This window comes from Patagioenas fasciata, chromosome 10 (genome assembly GCF_037038585.1).
Source record: "Patagioenas fasciata isolate bPatFas1 chromosome 10, bPatFas1.hap1, whole genome shotgun sequence".
NCBI classification, from domain to species: Eukaryota; Metazoa; Chordata; class Aves; order Columbiformes; family Columbidae; genus Patagioenas; species Patagioenas fasciata.
The window spans coordinates 21,621,404-21,636,804 of record NC_092529.1 but is presented as its reverse complement, the minus strand read 5'-3'; the positions used below and the strand labels follow the sequence as shown (position 1 = coordinate 21,636,804).

Sequence of the window (15,401 nt, the reverse complement as noted above, 5' to 3'; positions counted from 1 at the left end):
TAGCAGTGAGGTTCAGCCACGAGCCCAGATTATTCCACAAATTCACCAACAATTCAGGACCGGGATCAGGTCCAGTGATTGCTGGGCAGGTCCACAGCTGAGACAGGTCCAAGGTCAAGCTGGGAGCTTAGTCCAGCGGTTGGGATCAGTAGAGAAGAATAAAGAATCCAGGTGGGGAAGATAACTGGGTGGGATCCCAAGGAGTCTGGAAAGATAAAGTGTGTATTGGCAAAACTTTTTGTGGCCCATTTTGAACAGGCACGGTCAGGACAGAAAGAGATTCTGCTTGTTAAATACGTAAGGAGCCAGTCTGGCTGCAATCAGCTCAGGTTTATGAAAACATTGGGCTTCTATTCCCCAGAACCAGTATAAGCCTGGTCACCCGGTGTGACTCATTGTAGGACTCAGCCCTGAGAAGAGTAGAGAGGGACACTGAATTCAAAGCGATCCTGAGTTCCCTTTGTCACAGTTACTCCCATTGCTTATGAAATTGAAATGTAGGGTGGGAAAGGACTTCAAGAGAACAGCCAAGCAAAGGATGAAGCATCTCTTCCAGACTGAAGGCCAAATAGGTCTTTGATGACCCATAGTAACCAATTCTTACTGTCATGGAGTAACAAGATGGGAAAAAAAAAATAATAATATGGCTATTTAGCTTTATACTGGAGTTTGTATGTCTGGCTTCATAGTTTGGGCTCCTGCTCTCTGATCTTGGTTATTCCTCTGTGTTCAGGAGCAGTAAAGTGACAAGTGCCAGGCCAGGGAAGGTAACAGTGCAGAAGTTATCCATGCTGAACAGCAAGGGCATAGGGTATTAATTGACTGGACATAATGAAAACTGGACAAAACTGTTGCAAAGTTCATCTTTTTTACGTGTATTAATGCAACCCACTGACACAGACATTTTTAACATCCTGCTCACATGGTTTGCATTAAAGCATTATGAAATCCCAAATTCTGGTGCCAGATGGTTTTGGATTACTTTGCTTGTATAAAGGGTTTAATTTGGGCGCATGGAAAAAGTAAACTATTCTGGTAATAGCTTTAGCAGGACTACATAGTCTGCGTTTGCTTTATTCGTCAGCTGTGCTATCTGCCTTCTGCACATCAGATTCCGAGTCACAATAAAACTTCAAAACATGAATTCAAATTTACTGCCTTCCCAGAACAGACTATGCTCTGTAAAACACTTCAAGGCTTTGACGTGAAAGGAAATATTCCTAAAGACCTGCTATGCTGAGAAACCACACAGTGAATAAAAATAGCCCTCTTTTTCCAAATACATGGCTCCGAAGAACGCACTGAGCCTGGCCTGAATGTGAAGCGAGAAAAGCGAGAATGGGTAAAGGTCAAGCACACAGCTGTTGTTCCTGCCAGTGAGCATTTTCCGTGCTTTACTTGGTGAGCCGAATGAGCTTTTTAGCTACTGTTAACAGGGATCACATTTTTCAGATGATCTTTTCTTGGTGCAACAGATGAGCACCAGGAGTATAAATATGGAGTTAACTTGAAAGGGGATCTGTTGGAATTCACCCATCCTGTTCTATGTGGCATGAAACGGCCCCCGAGCTCTCTGGGTTTCGTCCTGCACGGACCAACATCACGTCACGTACTGTGTGGCTTCTGCCTTGTCATTATTCAAATATAGAATCACTTCCCTGAGCCAGTCACACTCCCAAGTGCAAGTGGACGTGGTGACCTAGTTAAACCAGTAGCTTTCTAGGATATAGTAATAAAAAGAAGCTGGGTTGCATTTTAGGAGAACACTTTAAAGTTACTTCTTTAACTGGATGTCATTTTAGTATGTTAGTTTAAACTCTAGATGGGGAAGCCATTGACTAGTTAGCGACAGTCTCTCTCTGAATCCTCTTTTCTAGTTTTCAGAAATAAATCCCTTATTTTCAGGGGCAGCACAAAAGTAAGGGATGACATACGAACAGTGATGGTGTTCTCACAGACACAAAGGGAATTAGGCTGGTTGTACAGAGGGATTCCCCTGGCTCTGCTCAACCACTTCTAGCAGTTTGCACTCCCTCATTTTCCATAGGTGTTGTTTTCCCAAGTTTCAGTGTAAAGCCGGGAACGAGAGGTGTCATATAGAAAAACAAACCAGGAGTTTCAGATTTGATTTTGACTGGTTTAGTTTTGCCAGAGTCTGTGTTTGCCAAAAAACGGACAGAAAATCATTGACTTGCATTACATTTGATCAGTCTCCAAGTATTCTATCATAATTACTTGGGACTATTTTTTCTGTCAGGTTATTCTCTTAAAAGAAAGTGAAACAAAGCAAAACTTAGGAGTCTTGTGAGATGCACCCCAAACCTGTGAGCCCCACATGAGATCTACATGGAGCAGTGGACAATTACAGGCTTATCGAGGAATCGTGACTCTGTGAACACTCAGCGCTATCACATATTCTCAGCTGAGTTTCCTCAGCCGATGCAACTGAAAGGACCTGCTGATGTCAGCTAAGACTCTGCTCAGACCTAGAATTGGTGCTAGAGGTGGAGGTGGGGAGGAGCAGGAATAACATCAGCAGGGACCTCAGGTGGTGATGAGGTGCGGGATGTCACAGCCCAGGTCACACTGGCTGCGGGGAATTCGCTCAGAACCCGGATGTGCCGCCAGGTTTGCACAGCTCCTCTCTGGGCTGTGGGTTGGGGACATTTCATAGAATCCCAGAATCCCAGAGTGTCAGGGGTTGAAGGGACCTGGAAAGCTCATCCAGTGCAATCCCCCCATGGAGCAGGAACACCCAGCTGAGGTTCCACAGGAAGGTGTCCAGACGGGTTTGAATGTCTGCAGAGAAGGAGACTCCACAGCCTCCCTGGGCAGCCTGGGCCAGGCTCTGCCACCCTCAACAGGAACAAGTTTCTTCTCAGATTTCAGTGGAACCTCCTGTGTTCCAGTTTGCAACCATTGCCCCTTGTCCTGTCACTGGTTGTCACTGAGAGGAGCCTGGCTTCATCCTCCTTACACTCCCCCTTTATATATCTGTAAACATGAATGAGTCCCCCCTCAGTCTCCTCTTCTCCAGCCCCAGCTCCCTCAGCCTTTCCTCACACGGGAGATGCTCCACTCCCTTCAGCATCTTGGTGGCTGCGCTGGACTCTCTCCAGCAGTTCCCTGTCCTTCTGGAACTGAACATTTCAGAAAGGGCTTTTCAGAATTAAAGAGGCAATAGACTTGGATATAACGGGAGGAAGCAGATACAAAGCTTAACGTTGCCTTTAGCTGCAGGCAGTGCCTCTACACATTTATTAGGATCTGCGTTAGAAAGCGTGCGTGAGCAACTTCTGTTTCAAATGAATGACTAGCGCGGAGACACTTGTGTGAGTGGTTTTGTACGCTCTTTAAAACCTTGTTGTTTAGCCTGTGTTGTATCAACGATACACTTTTTATAACTGGAAAGACAGAAATTCCCCTGTCTTCCTCACTTTGTCACCTCTCCCACTGGCTCCCCTGTCTATCTAGAGATAGTCTGAAGAGGGATAGAGTACCATGGATTATTTACCATTGTTTTCCTCTGAAAGACTCTGTGGTGGGTTCCTTGTGACTCTACCAAATCTTGATCATTTTCATACAATTTTCGGCATGGATGTCTTCCCTCACCTGGTCAGACACACACTTCAGTTTAACTCACAGCAGCTTAATAAAACTAATTCAACAATTTCCAGGGATGACCCTTGGCTTAGAAGAAGTTCCTGTGACCTACTTTCTGGTAACTCCAGTGCTCCCATCCTTCGGCGTTAGGACCTGCCTACAGCAGTGGTCATTCCTGACTTCTGAGTGCCGCAAATACACAGCCTTTGAAAATTATACATACACATTTAGCCACCACCTCTGACAAGTTCAGTTTGTGTGACCTGTCTGGTATCACACAGGTGACCTGTGACACAAACATGGACAGAACTCGGTTACCCAGGACAAGTGCTCGGAGCCGTGAAATTGTCCTTTCTCTTTCCTGTGGTCTCCTGTCTCGTCGTGCGTCATTCCATCAGCGTGCAACCCAAATTGCTCAAGGAGGCTGGGAAAAAATAGCATGAATTATTTCACTGAAAGCTATTGGAATTCTGTCCACAAGATTCCTAAATTAAGGTTGTATAAGCAAACTTATAATAACTCTAGCATGTCTCCATCTTGGAGTGCCTGGTCTACAACCATTTGCATGTATTTTAATAACTGGGTTTCTTTTCTGGAGGAGTTTTGTCTAGAAATTCACATGCGTCATCAACACAGTTACTGTTTCTAGCGGCCTCAGTGCTCAGGTATGTGGGCCTGAAGATTTAACAATTATATTCACCAGTACTAATGCCCTGGCCAAAAGGCGCTTTCCTGTCTCAGTAGATGGAGGTTTTATTTCACTGAATGAAATTGTAATGGAAGAGCGCAGCCAGACCTTCCCTTTATATGTGTACAAGGGGAAGAGATTTCTGTGTCCACCAGACGAGGAACGAGGAGCTGTTTGATTCACTCGCCTCTCTGTTCTCCCTTCAAATGGAAAGCCTGTCCAGACCTGCAGGAATCACCCGTTGCCTTGGGGCAGCACAGACTCCCAGCTCCACGCAGAAACAGTCGGGCTGTGAGTCGTGGTGTCGCAAAGAGATTTCAGCCATCAGGACCGTCCACAACACGACTTGCAGATCTACACGGAGTCAGTTACGGTCGGCAATAGTCAGTCCAGTCAGAGGTCCTGCATTTCGGTCTCTGCTGCAAACCAAATGCACGGAGCTGTTAATTCCTCACAGAGGCTGGCAGGAGTTTCACGGCCACAAACCTGTTCATCAGGTTGCCTAATTAACGTATTTGTTTCTGAATGTTCTGGTGTCACTGTTAGTCACTGTATGAACGTTCATAACAACAGAAGGATCAGGCAACACCCAAGGTCATTCCCAACTCAAAATATGAAAGAACATTCTTGATGTACTTTGCTTTTGCTATCATTTTTGCCACTTTTCCCACTTTGGAGCTGACTCAGAGCTGCTCCAGGGAAAATGACCGTGACCCTGGCAGATAACGCGTTCCATCCTGGTACACACAAGTGACAAAAACATGTAATGATTTTTGAAAAAGAATGTCTTCTTTTTTCAAAGGCGGAATTCTATTTATTCTTCAGTTTTCAGGGGTATCTGATTTTTCTCTTAATTTCACATACATCCTTTTCCTATCTTTCGCTAAATGTTGTATTGTGCCATTTTCAGGCCCACATGGGTAAAACTTCCTTTGAGATGACTCATTTTATTAGTATGACCAGCCTTGGAGATGGATGTTTATGATATAATCACACGTAGACTTTCAGTTGCCTGGATCTTAAAAGAAGATTTTTTTTAAAGATGACTTATAGAATAATGAATGCTGTAAACAAATACAATTTCTGCATCATTTTCTTCAGTGACTGTATTTTTATAGGGTTTCTATAAATTATGAATCATTCATCATATATAGTATATGTTGTATCATAAACTTGAAATTAGAGAGGACTTGGAAACCAAGCGCCTGCAGCTCTGAAGTCCATGTGCACAATTTGATGTAATCTGCCAAACAGGCACCTGATGCTTAAATCACTCAGGTAGTTGATTGGGAACCCCCTTTTGGAATAGAAATAAACACTTTATCCCACCCACCTGTGTCTGACACTGAAAAAGAAACTGGAGCCAGGAAGAAAATGATGTTCTAGGTGATGTACTCCCGCATGTTACTGTTCTTGTAAACTCTTTCTAAAAGAACTAGAATGAAAATACTCCCCAAATTGAATGAAGAGAGTTTTAAAGCAGATCCTGTTTAACTTCAGCAGGGATCCAGTTTATCTTCTTCCATTCCCAAGACGCTCTGAAGTTGGGCTGATGGTTGTGAACCACTGGGGAAAAAAAGCCTTGAAAGTGTGAAGTCTCATTGCTCACGCACTGGGGTAAGAAACTGAAGCAACATTTCCACATGTTCTGTAAGACTGGGATTTATTCTGACTCCTCCATCAAAATAAGATCTTAAAAAAATCACTTATTATTTTGCATTAAAATGCCATCTAGTATTTAAGCCATACTTCAGGCGGACTTGTTCCAGCTCTCTTCCAAACAGGTATCCCTTTTTAATTGTTTGTTTTGGAAATAACAGTATTTTTCTATTATGAGCCATGTAAGACACTTTTCTGAAGGAAAAGACTAGGGATACATTGTCCTGTTATGGCATTTGACAACACAAGACAGGAGTGTAGTTACAGTTCACAGCCCACGTGCAATACTTGGGGCAAGAATCTTCTGCACTTTCCAGCCACTCCAGAGAGACCACAGGAGAAGAGAAAACATCAGGGAACACCAAATGTCACTGCATACAACATTACAAAATAGAAATAACCAGCTTCTCCATAGGCCTGATGCGTGGAAACCTTCCTCGGTTCCCACGGATACAGGTTTAAGGAATTCCAGTGTTAGCTGGGCATATAATGGAGGCTGTTGAGCTAAACCTGTGAAAATCCAGGACCGTCCTTCTCCATGTGCTGTGTTGGCACAGCCCCTGGTGTAGAAAACACCCTGTGGGCTGCACTATGAGGCTCTTAGTGCCACACGTGTGGAAACCCAGTTCAGAGATGTCCCAACACCCAAAGTGACGGCAGTGTGTGTATCACAAGAACAGAGGTTCTGAACCTTCTCACCAAGTTTCATTTCACCCCACAGACCTGGACAGGCTGGAGAGTTGGGTGGGGAAAAATTTAATGAAATATAACAAGGGAAAGTGTAGAGTCTTGAATGTGGACAGGAAAGGGACCTGGGGGTCCTGGGGACAGCAGGGTGACCATGAGCCAGCACTGGGCCCTTGTGGCCAGGAATGCCAATGGTACCTGGGGTGGGTTAGAAGGGGGTGGTCAGTAGGTCAGAGAGGTTCTCCTACCCCTCTACTCTGCCCTGGGGAGACCACACCTGGAATATTGTGTCCAGTTGTGGCCCCTCAGTGCCAGAAGGACAGGGAACTGCTGGAGAGAGTCCAGCGCAGCCACCAAGATGCTGAAGGGAGTGGAGCATCTCCCGTGTGAGGAAAGGCTGAGGGAGCTGGGGCTCTGGAGCTGGAGAAGAGGAGACTGAGGGGGGACTCATTCCTGGGGATCAATATGGAAAGGGGCAGTGTCAGGAGGATGGAGCCAGGCTCTTCTGGGTGACAACCAGTGACAGGACAAGGGGCAATGGGTGCAAACTGGGACTCAGGAGGTTCCACTGAAATTTGAGAAGCAGCTTCTTCCTGGTGAGGGTGGCAGAGCCTGGCCCAGGCTGCCCAGGGAGGCTGTGGAGTCTCCTTCTCTGCAGACATTCAAACCCGCCTGGACACCTTCCTGTGGAACCTCAGCTGGGTGTTCCTGCTCCATGGGGGATTGCACTGGATGAGCTTTCCAGGGCCCTTCCCATCCCTGACATTCTGGGATTCTGTGAACTCCACACAACATAAGGTCAATGTGTGTTGTGCAACTTATGGCTCTGTCAGGACTGTGTGTGCTGTACGTGAGTACACCTGCAGCAGCCCTTCCGCACCATGTCCCCACACACACACAGTGCCCGGCTGGCACTCCAAGCAATTTTCACATTGAGTAGCAGAGCTGAATCTATTCAGTGTGAGAAGGAAGATCTTGTAAGAAGAAAGTGCACTGGCAAACATATTTTGAAAGGTCAAATGTTAAATGGAAGCCCTTTCTGAGTTCATTACCAGGGATGAGTTTATGTAAAAGTATTGAGGTAAACTGTGTGTTCCAGAGAGAGCCATTCTTAGACTCCATAAGACTAATTCACCACAAGGTTTTATGGATAATCAATTCAAAAAGGTGGAAAATAGAAGAAAGTTATTTATTTATACAGAGCAGATCACACCTATTGTGAATTATGGACTACAAGTTTATATAGCAGAACATATGTGCCTAAGTCCTTTTCTGAAACTCAAGACCTGGGTAGCTGTCCACCGAGTTAAATTTTACACGTTAATGAGGAGAAGCCTAAGAAATGAAGGTAGTTCCTTGCTAAGTAGAACTCTTGCTTAATTTTTTCCCATAAATCCTCACCTTTCCAATTCCAAACACCAACTGTTTGCACTGCTGGTGAAGCCCACAGTATCTGGGCTTCCACTGACCTTTAACATCACCTCACCTGTGCTACTGCTCTAACTTGTAGCCTATGATGTAATTAAAGCAACTCTATTAACTCAGCCCTGCAGAATATCTAACATCCACATCTTTAGCATAACTTTTAATTCTGATATGTCTGCTCTGATGCTTTTTTTTCTACCTTCAAGCCAAGCACCTTTTGATGACCTTTTACTCATCCTCAGCTTGCAGTTTCTCATGCAATTCAAGTGAGACATGCCTATTTTTAGCACGTGAAAACATTCTAGGCACTACAGAACTGTTTGTCATCTCTGCTGGTAGAGCCTGATGGTTTTCATTTGTTAGGTGGTTGAAATTACCGTGGAATTCAGCTATCTTCTTGTTGTTGATAATGTTTACATGTTCTAGATAATTTCTGCCTAGTAATTCCTGCTGCTCCTTCCAGCCAGCCATGCCCATTAGCCTGGCTCCGCACAGCGCTAACTGAACATCTTTTAACCATCTTTTGGTTAGCAAGTGTATTTGTGATAATTATGTTTGTACTTCTGTAGCTGAAATTGTGCTGTCATTTTTTTATTCGCATTTCAATGAGAGGTGGGATTACTTCACTTAGCTCGCTCTTATATATGCTGTCCGCTATTTCAGGTAAAACACCACACTGGAAAATAACAGACAATCTAGCAGACAAATCTCTGTAATATGCACACAAACTTTTTCCCATTAGATGTCTATCTTTCTACATAGAATTTATGTGTGAAAGGAATGTGGCTATAATATTTTCCATGAAATTATCATGCTGCTAAATCTTCCTTGGCAAAGCCTGTGATAAGGTGGAACAACTCAATTGCTTGACAGATTATTCCAGTAATAATATAGCGGCGAAAAAAAAGTTCCACTCATTATTTCAGTAATGAGATGGTGTGTGGAGGGGGACGTTTTAATCCCTTTTGCCTTGGCAGGCTGCAAACAGGACACCAAATGGAATATATTTAACAAATAAACACTGCAAGGGCTCTGATCCACCTGTGGCCAAGTCCTTACTCAGCCTGCTCTTACTGAAATGGTTTGGAGTCCAGTCAAGTGCAGATCAAGAGCTCATTTCGGTTTTGGATCCAAGCTGAGCGTTGCTGCATGCAGACGAGCTTGGGAACCCGATCCTGGGGAGCGCTGGAGTGCAGGAGGACAAAGGAGCTTTGCTTTTGTATTCCTGTGCTGGGCTGTCCTGTGGTCCGGCCCACTTGGAACAGTCTATTTTCTCTCCTTATGTTGCCTTTTGAAAACTTAAAGATGCTGTTCTAGCATCCGACTATCTCTGGGCTGCTGCCGCGCTCTGCCATATTGTTTGTTTCCTGAGAATCTCTTTCTTCCCCACAGTTCACTGAAACAGCCATGTGGGGATGCCCTCCAAGCAAGGTACCGTCTCTGGTGCCCGGTTACGGCTGCTTGACAGCAAACATGTGCTGGTACAAGATGGGCTGGTTACGAATCTGAAATGTAGACCTCGTAATCTATTCTACACAATTCAGTGCAGTTGCCCAGAAAAGAGAAGTTTAAGCTCTTGGATCTGATCCTGCTCTGGAGTCCTGGCTGGGGAGGCCCCTGGTGAAGTGAACAGAATTGCACCAGCAGTCAACCGACACGTACATCATGGAAGGCTCGGGCCCAATCCTCTTAAATTCATAATTAATCTTTTTAGTTGTATCTGGAATAAAACGCTACATAGAGATCTTCCCTCACTGGTTCCTAGTCAGCAATGCTTAAATTTTGGAATCACTTGTGTAAATCACAGGGAGAAGTGAGAAAAGCATTTGCAAGCCAGCAAGTAGACACCCGGGGCTGCAGATTGATGGCAGCAGATGCTGGGGGACAGGACAGCTGATAACACACGGTCCTGCGCTTCCCCGCGTCCCCTCTGCCACCACCGGCACCTCCCGACCTCGGCTTTACGCTGGCATGTTTGAACCTTGGGGCGCTGCGCAAAAATAGAAGTGGCAGCACCACAAAAGCTGAGCCTCCGGTCGAATATCCCATTGTAGAGGGAGAGCAGAGCTCCATCCAGACTGTGTCCACATAAACACCCACTATTATTGTCATGGTATAGCATCTAAGCTGGTTTAACTTCAGGTTATACAGGTTATTCTTCGGTATTCTTTATGTGTGTGGATGGCTCCATCCTGTGCTGTACAGTTCTTTGAAGCGTCATACAGACCATAAAATATTTGTGTAATTTTTAACGCTCTAGTCAGCTCAACAGACATCAGAATTGTCTCAATGGTAGGATTGCCAGTGTGATAAAAGGAAGTGATAGCTTGAAGATGGACATAGTGCAAAATATTAATGTATACTGAGCAGCTGGGACACAACGAGTTCTTCCATAGCTTCTTTTAAAAATAAGAGGAGAACAGCAAAAAGAGGGTTGGGTGTTTTTTTCACGTCTAAGAACATGCTTTAAAGAATCCTTTATTAAAATAGATATTTCTCACTGTATCTCAGTCTGGTACACTTTGGTCATGTTGAGTGTGAGCTCATGGTGCCTTCACATGCAGGTTGTGTCTTCCCATCCTCATGTGACACCCGTCTGCTGCTTCAGGCATTTGCTGTACCTGGGTCCTGAAGACTTCTGCTCTCCTTCGTAGCACGCAGGCTCTAGCTTTTTATTCCACAGGACATTCTGAATAACCGATTTCAGGTAATTTATAAACTGCATTGCACACCTAGAAACCCTGTCTGGCTAATGAAGTAATCTGTATCATCAGCAAAAAATCAATGTAGTAGGTTACTTAAAATATATTAAATCTTAAAGACACAGCAGAGTCGCTAAGCACATTTAATAATGTCAGGGCCATGAGTGTACTAATAGACTTTAATTGCTTTGACCAGCTTTTCCTGGTGCTTCCACCCACCCAGCCCAGACCTGGGCCCAGGCCTAAGCCACGCTGTGGGTGTGGGTCTGAGCCCCATATCCAGCTGTGGCACAGCTGGGTCTGTGCCTGGCCATGGGCCTCCCTGAGCTGAACCTGGCCTTGAGCTAAGCCCAGCCTTCCAGCCTTGAGCTGAGCCCGGTCTTCCTGGCTTAACCTGAGCCAGGTCTTCCAGCCTCAATCTGAGCCCAACCTTCCTGGCTTGATCTGAACCTCATCTTCCTGGCTTGATCTGAACCCAGCCTTCCTGGGTTGATCTGAGCCCAACCTTCCTGGCTTGATCTGAGCCCAACCTTCCTGGCTTGATCTGAGCCCAGCCTTCCTGGCTTGATCTGAGCCTCGTCTTCCTGGCTTGATCTGAGCTCGGCCTTCCTGGCTTGATCTGAGCCCGGCCTTCCTGGCTTGATCTGAGCTCAGTCTTGCAGGCTTGATCTGAGCCCGGCCTTCCTGGCTTGATCTGAGCCTCGTCTTCCTGGCTTGATCTGAGCTCAGTCTTCCTGGCTTGATCTGAGCCCGGCCTTCCTGGCTTGATCTGAACCTCATCTTCCTGGCTTGATCTGAGCTCAGTCTTGCAGGCTTGATCTGAGCCCAGCCTTCCTGGCTTGATCTGAACCTCATCTTCCTGGCTTGATTTGAGCCCAGCCTTCCTGACTTGATCTGAACCTCATCTTCTTGGCTTGATCTGAGCTCAGTCTTGCAGGCTTGATCTGAGCCCAGCCTTCCTGCCTTGATCTGAGCTCAGGCTTGCAGGCTTGATCTGAGCCCAGCATTACTGCCTTGATCGGAGCCTGGCCTTCTTGCAGGCTTGATCTGAGCCCAGCCTTCCTGCCTTGATCTCAACCTTGTCTTCCTGGCTTGATTGATCTGAGACTGGCCTTCCAAGCTTAATCTGAGCCCAGCCTTCCCGGCTGGATCTCAGCCCTGCCTTGGCACTAGGGGCTTCCATGGCATCACCAGCTGCATCTCACTCTGTTTGCTGCCGCTGGACATGACCCTGAGCTGCAGGCTGGTTTCCTGCGTCACCCAGACCCGCCTCCTCGTTAGGAGCTCATCTGATGATGCAGGCTATATGTAGCTGGACGACTTCGTTAGCAAAGGAAGTTCTTTTTGCCTGACTCTGAGTGTGGATATCTGTGTAACAGTCATGAGTAACTGATCATTATTGTAGTATTATATACATTAAGCAAGTGATTATTTGAAATCTCATTATCTAATTATAATGAATCAAAATGAACTAAGCATCTGGAATCAGTCGGTATGATCGCTTATCTTCAACTAGAATAATTTTATCCTAGAAGACGAATTTAGCACATACTCTCAAAAAAATGAATATTTACGCCTATGAAATAATTCAACCATGACGCTTGAATATAAATATGAATAATTTATTAAAAAGGCAGGCCGATCTTTCCTGTTATCTGTTGCATCTTCCAGGGATTATGCCTTCTATATTTCCAAAGTCTCTGAAGCTCCTCACTGAGGCTTCCTGCTCTGTCCTTTCTACAGACGGGCACGAACCAGCCGCGGTCTCTCAATACACCCGCTGACTTCACCGCCTGTTTTATCCGGCTTCTTTTCAACAGCCACTTGGCTGTGACTTCCTTAAAGAAATAAATGTACAGAGCTGACTAAAGACTCGCTCCATTTCTCTCAGCAACGGATGATTCCCTGTTTTGCAGAAGGTGGCTGTTGCTGACCCACTGGGCTTAAAACAGGTAAAATATGATTCTCTTCTATAACACGGAATGTCACGAGCAATCTATTGATGCTAGAGAGATAACATCACTTGGCAATCTTTAAAAACAGCTGGTGACCAGAGAGGGAATGGGCCACAGGTACCACTTGTTCCGAAACCGCTGCTGACAAGTTGTTTTCAACTAAACCATACTCCAAAAGCGGCTTCTCTTTTGAATACTTATCATCCGTAGCAATTACTTTAGGTCTCCTTAGTTTTGAAAAATCCCATATACAAGATTGAGTAAGATCTACTTGAACAATAAAACGATGTGGCTGAGAAGCGCTGACAATTGCCCAGCAACTGAAACAGTTTTCTGCCCACACGTCCAACTACTCAGAGGAAAACAATGCAGGAACATTGGCTGCAAAGTGCGATTGGGTGCTTTATTGGGTCTTAAAGTGATTTGGCTCCTCATCGCTTCTAAGAACCGTGCACGAGGGAAGATGCATTGCTGAAACTATAGATCACCTTCAGCTGTCACGGTACTCGAGCTCCTTTGAGCAGTTATTCATGAAGTGTTCTGAGGCTTGGAGTTTTTGGGGCAGAGCTAAGACAATGGAGAAGTCTGGAACTAACATTAAATTGTTCGTTCCTTGTCCATAAGCAATTTAAAGACTTTTTGCTTCTACCTTGTTTTCTGTCTACTTTGTTTTCTGTAGGAAGTACTAACTGAGCCACGAGCAGATGTCGTGCCTCTCACTTTTGTTCTTTAACTCCAAGGCTGTCCTTTGCCTAAATATCCAAGAGGAACCTGCCGAACCAGAATTGCAAGCTTTGCTATGATACAGCAAGCCAAATTAATTCTTGAGGTAAGGACACAAACCAAATGCTGTTAGGAGACTCTCATTATGTGCTGGGGAAAAATGTCATCCCTTATAATGAAACATATATCCTGTATTATAGGAACACTGAACTGTATTTGAGGCAGTACGCTTAGAGAGGATGATTAATTGGTTTGTTGTTAGCAGTAACACTTCTTGAGTAATGCATGTTCGCTCACAGTTGCACCCTATTTCCATTTCAGAGAAGGGAGAGTCCAGGATACGATCCGAAGTTCCTTAAATGAACAGTTTTGATTTGTCCAGGGTCATTCACTGGCTGCACCAGTCACAAAAGCTTCTGATGACAATTAGCTCTACAGATTGCCACCAAGATGAAGCTTGGCGTTCCCGGCCGCAGCCAGAACTACAACCAGCAAAACACACCAAAAAGTCCTTTAAAAACAGTAAGGATGTGATGAAAAAATGGAGGATTTATGATTTTCTCCCTGCATTCTTTCTCAGTGATACGGATCTGTCATTTAGTTGTATTTGTAGACACACTCATGATTTAGAAGCTCTGAGCAGTTTCTTAGCTACACACATTATTTTTCTTCCCTTTATCACCTGAAAAGAGTAGCAATTAAAACTAAAAGTACAACTACTTATGAACAGGATTGTAATGTATCCAAGGCAACCAAAGGCCATGAAAACTATGCTGAGCTATAACAGTAGAGATGAAAAATGTAATTAATGGGGAAAATGTCGTTACAAGTTCAAAGCTTGTTGGCAATGTCAGTGTTTTTACATCGCTTAAAAAAAAAAAGAAAAAAAACACAACAAACCAACAGAATAAGAGTTGGCAAAAGTTTTATTACGACATGACAGCGTAACATGCAGAGTTGGGCCTGAAAGGCTCATCCCGCTATCAAGCCTGGATGCTGATGCCTGGTTTAGGTCTGTATAATGCATATGATAAAACACACGACACAGACATGCAAACACAGCACACAAAATACAAATAAGACCAAGTAAAGTCCATCTGGAGTGAACTGCACTTAACACGGACTAGAATACACGTTGTTACTCATACTCTAATAAACTGAACTACAGTGCTGTATCATTAGATTTACAGCTTGAGGAAAGGTCAGTCCCCAGTGTCTCCACCGCCGGCCTTGCACTGACCCTGAGTCCCAGGGCCCGGCAGGGATTCATTGCTCTTGGCACCATTCTAAACAAAACGGTAACACGGGAAGGACGGGAGCCATGGCGGGTGTTGGTACGCGCAGGACACGGACACGCAAGTGCGTTTGGTGCAATACTTAGTTGCTAGCTCATTTACAGAGTTCCTAGGCGAAAGGGAGGGAGGTTTATGTAAAACGCCTCATAGCTGAGGACTAAACTACACAGTAATATTATGAGATTTGTGTAAGATGCAGATCTTGTTCACTAATTCAACTCTAAATAAAACATTTTCCCTCTCGTCTTTTGGCTGGTATGTGTGACAACATGCGAAGCCGCGTTCCCCGGTGTCCCCGTCGGCACTGCCGCAGTGACGGGCTCTGCCCACAGCCGCCGGTGACCGGGCGGCGACAGCGCTGCCGGGCCCGTGTCCACCATTTCCTGCCGCTCCCGCCGGGCGCTCCCGCCAAGATGGCGGCGGCACCGCCGCGGGCCCTGGCCGGTCCGGGCCCCTGCCCTCCGCCGGGCTGTGCCGAGTGCCGTAGCGCGGCCCCGCTGCCTCACACGGCGCCCGCGGGCAGCGGGAAGGCGGCCGGGGCAGCCCCGCGGGTGCAGGCTGCTCGGGGCGGTGCCCCTGTCACTGACAGGCGGGCAAACCGACGGCTCCGGCCCGGCGTGGGGAGCCGCGGTGGGACGGAGCAGGAGGGTGCGGGACGAGCTCG

General features: G+C 45.7%; 1 long non-coding RNA gene across 1 annotated transcript in view; it reads left to right on the top strand.

Annotated features, from left to right (window-relative positions):
* LOC136105676 (uncharacterized) overlaps positions 1-13,745 on the top strand; it is a 65,803-nt gene extending 52,058 nt beyond the window's left edge. Inside the window, exons 4-6 of the long non-coding RNA XR_011740785.1 lie at positions 5,792-5,908; positions 12,508-12,716; positions 13,399-13,745. This is a non-coding gene — a long non-coding RNA (uncharacterized lncRNA). The remainder of the gene's footprint in view (positions 1-5,791; positions 5,909-12,507; positions 12,717-13,398) is intronic.
* The last annotated feature ends 1,656 nt before the right edge of the window (positions 13,746-15,401 follow it).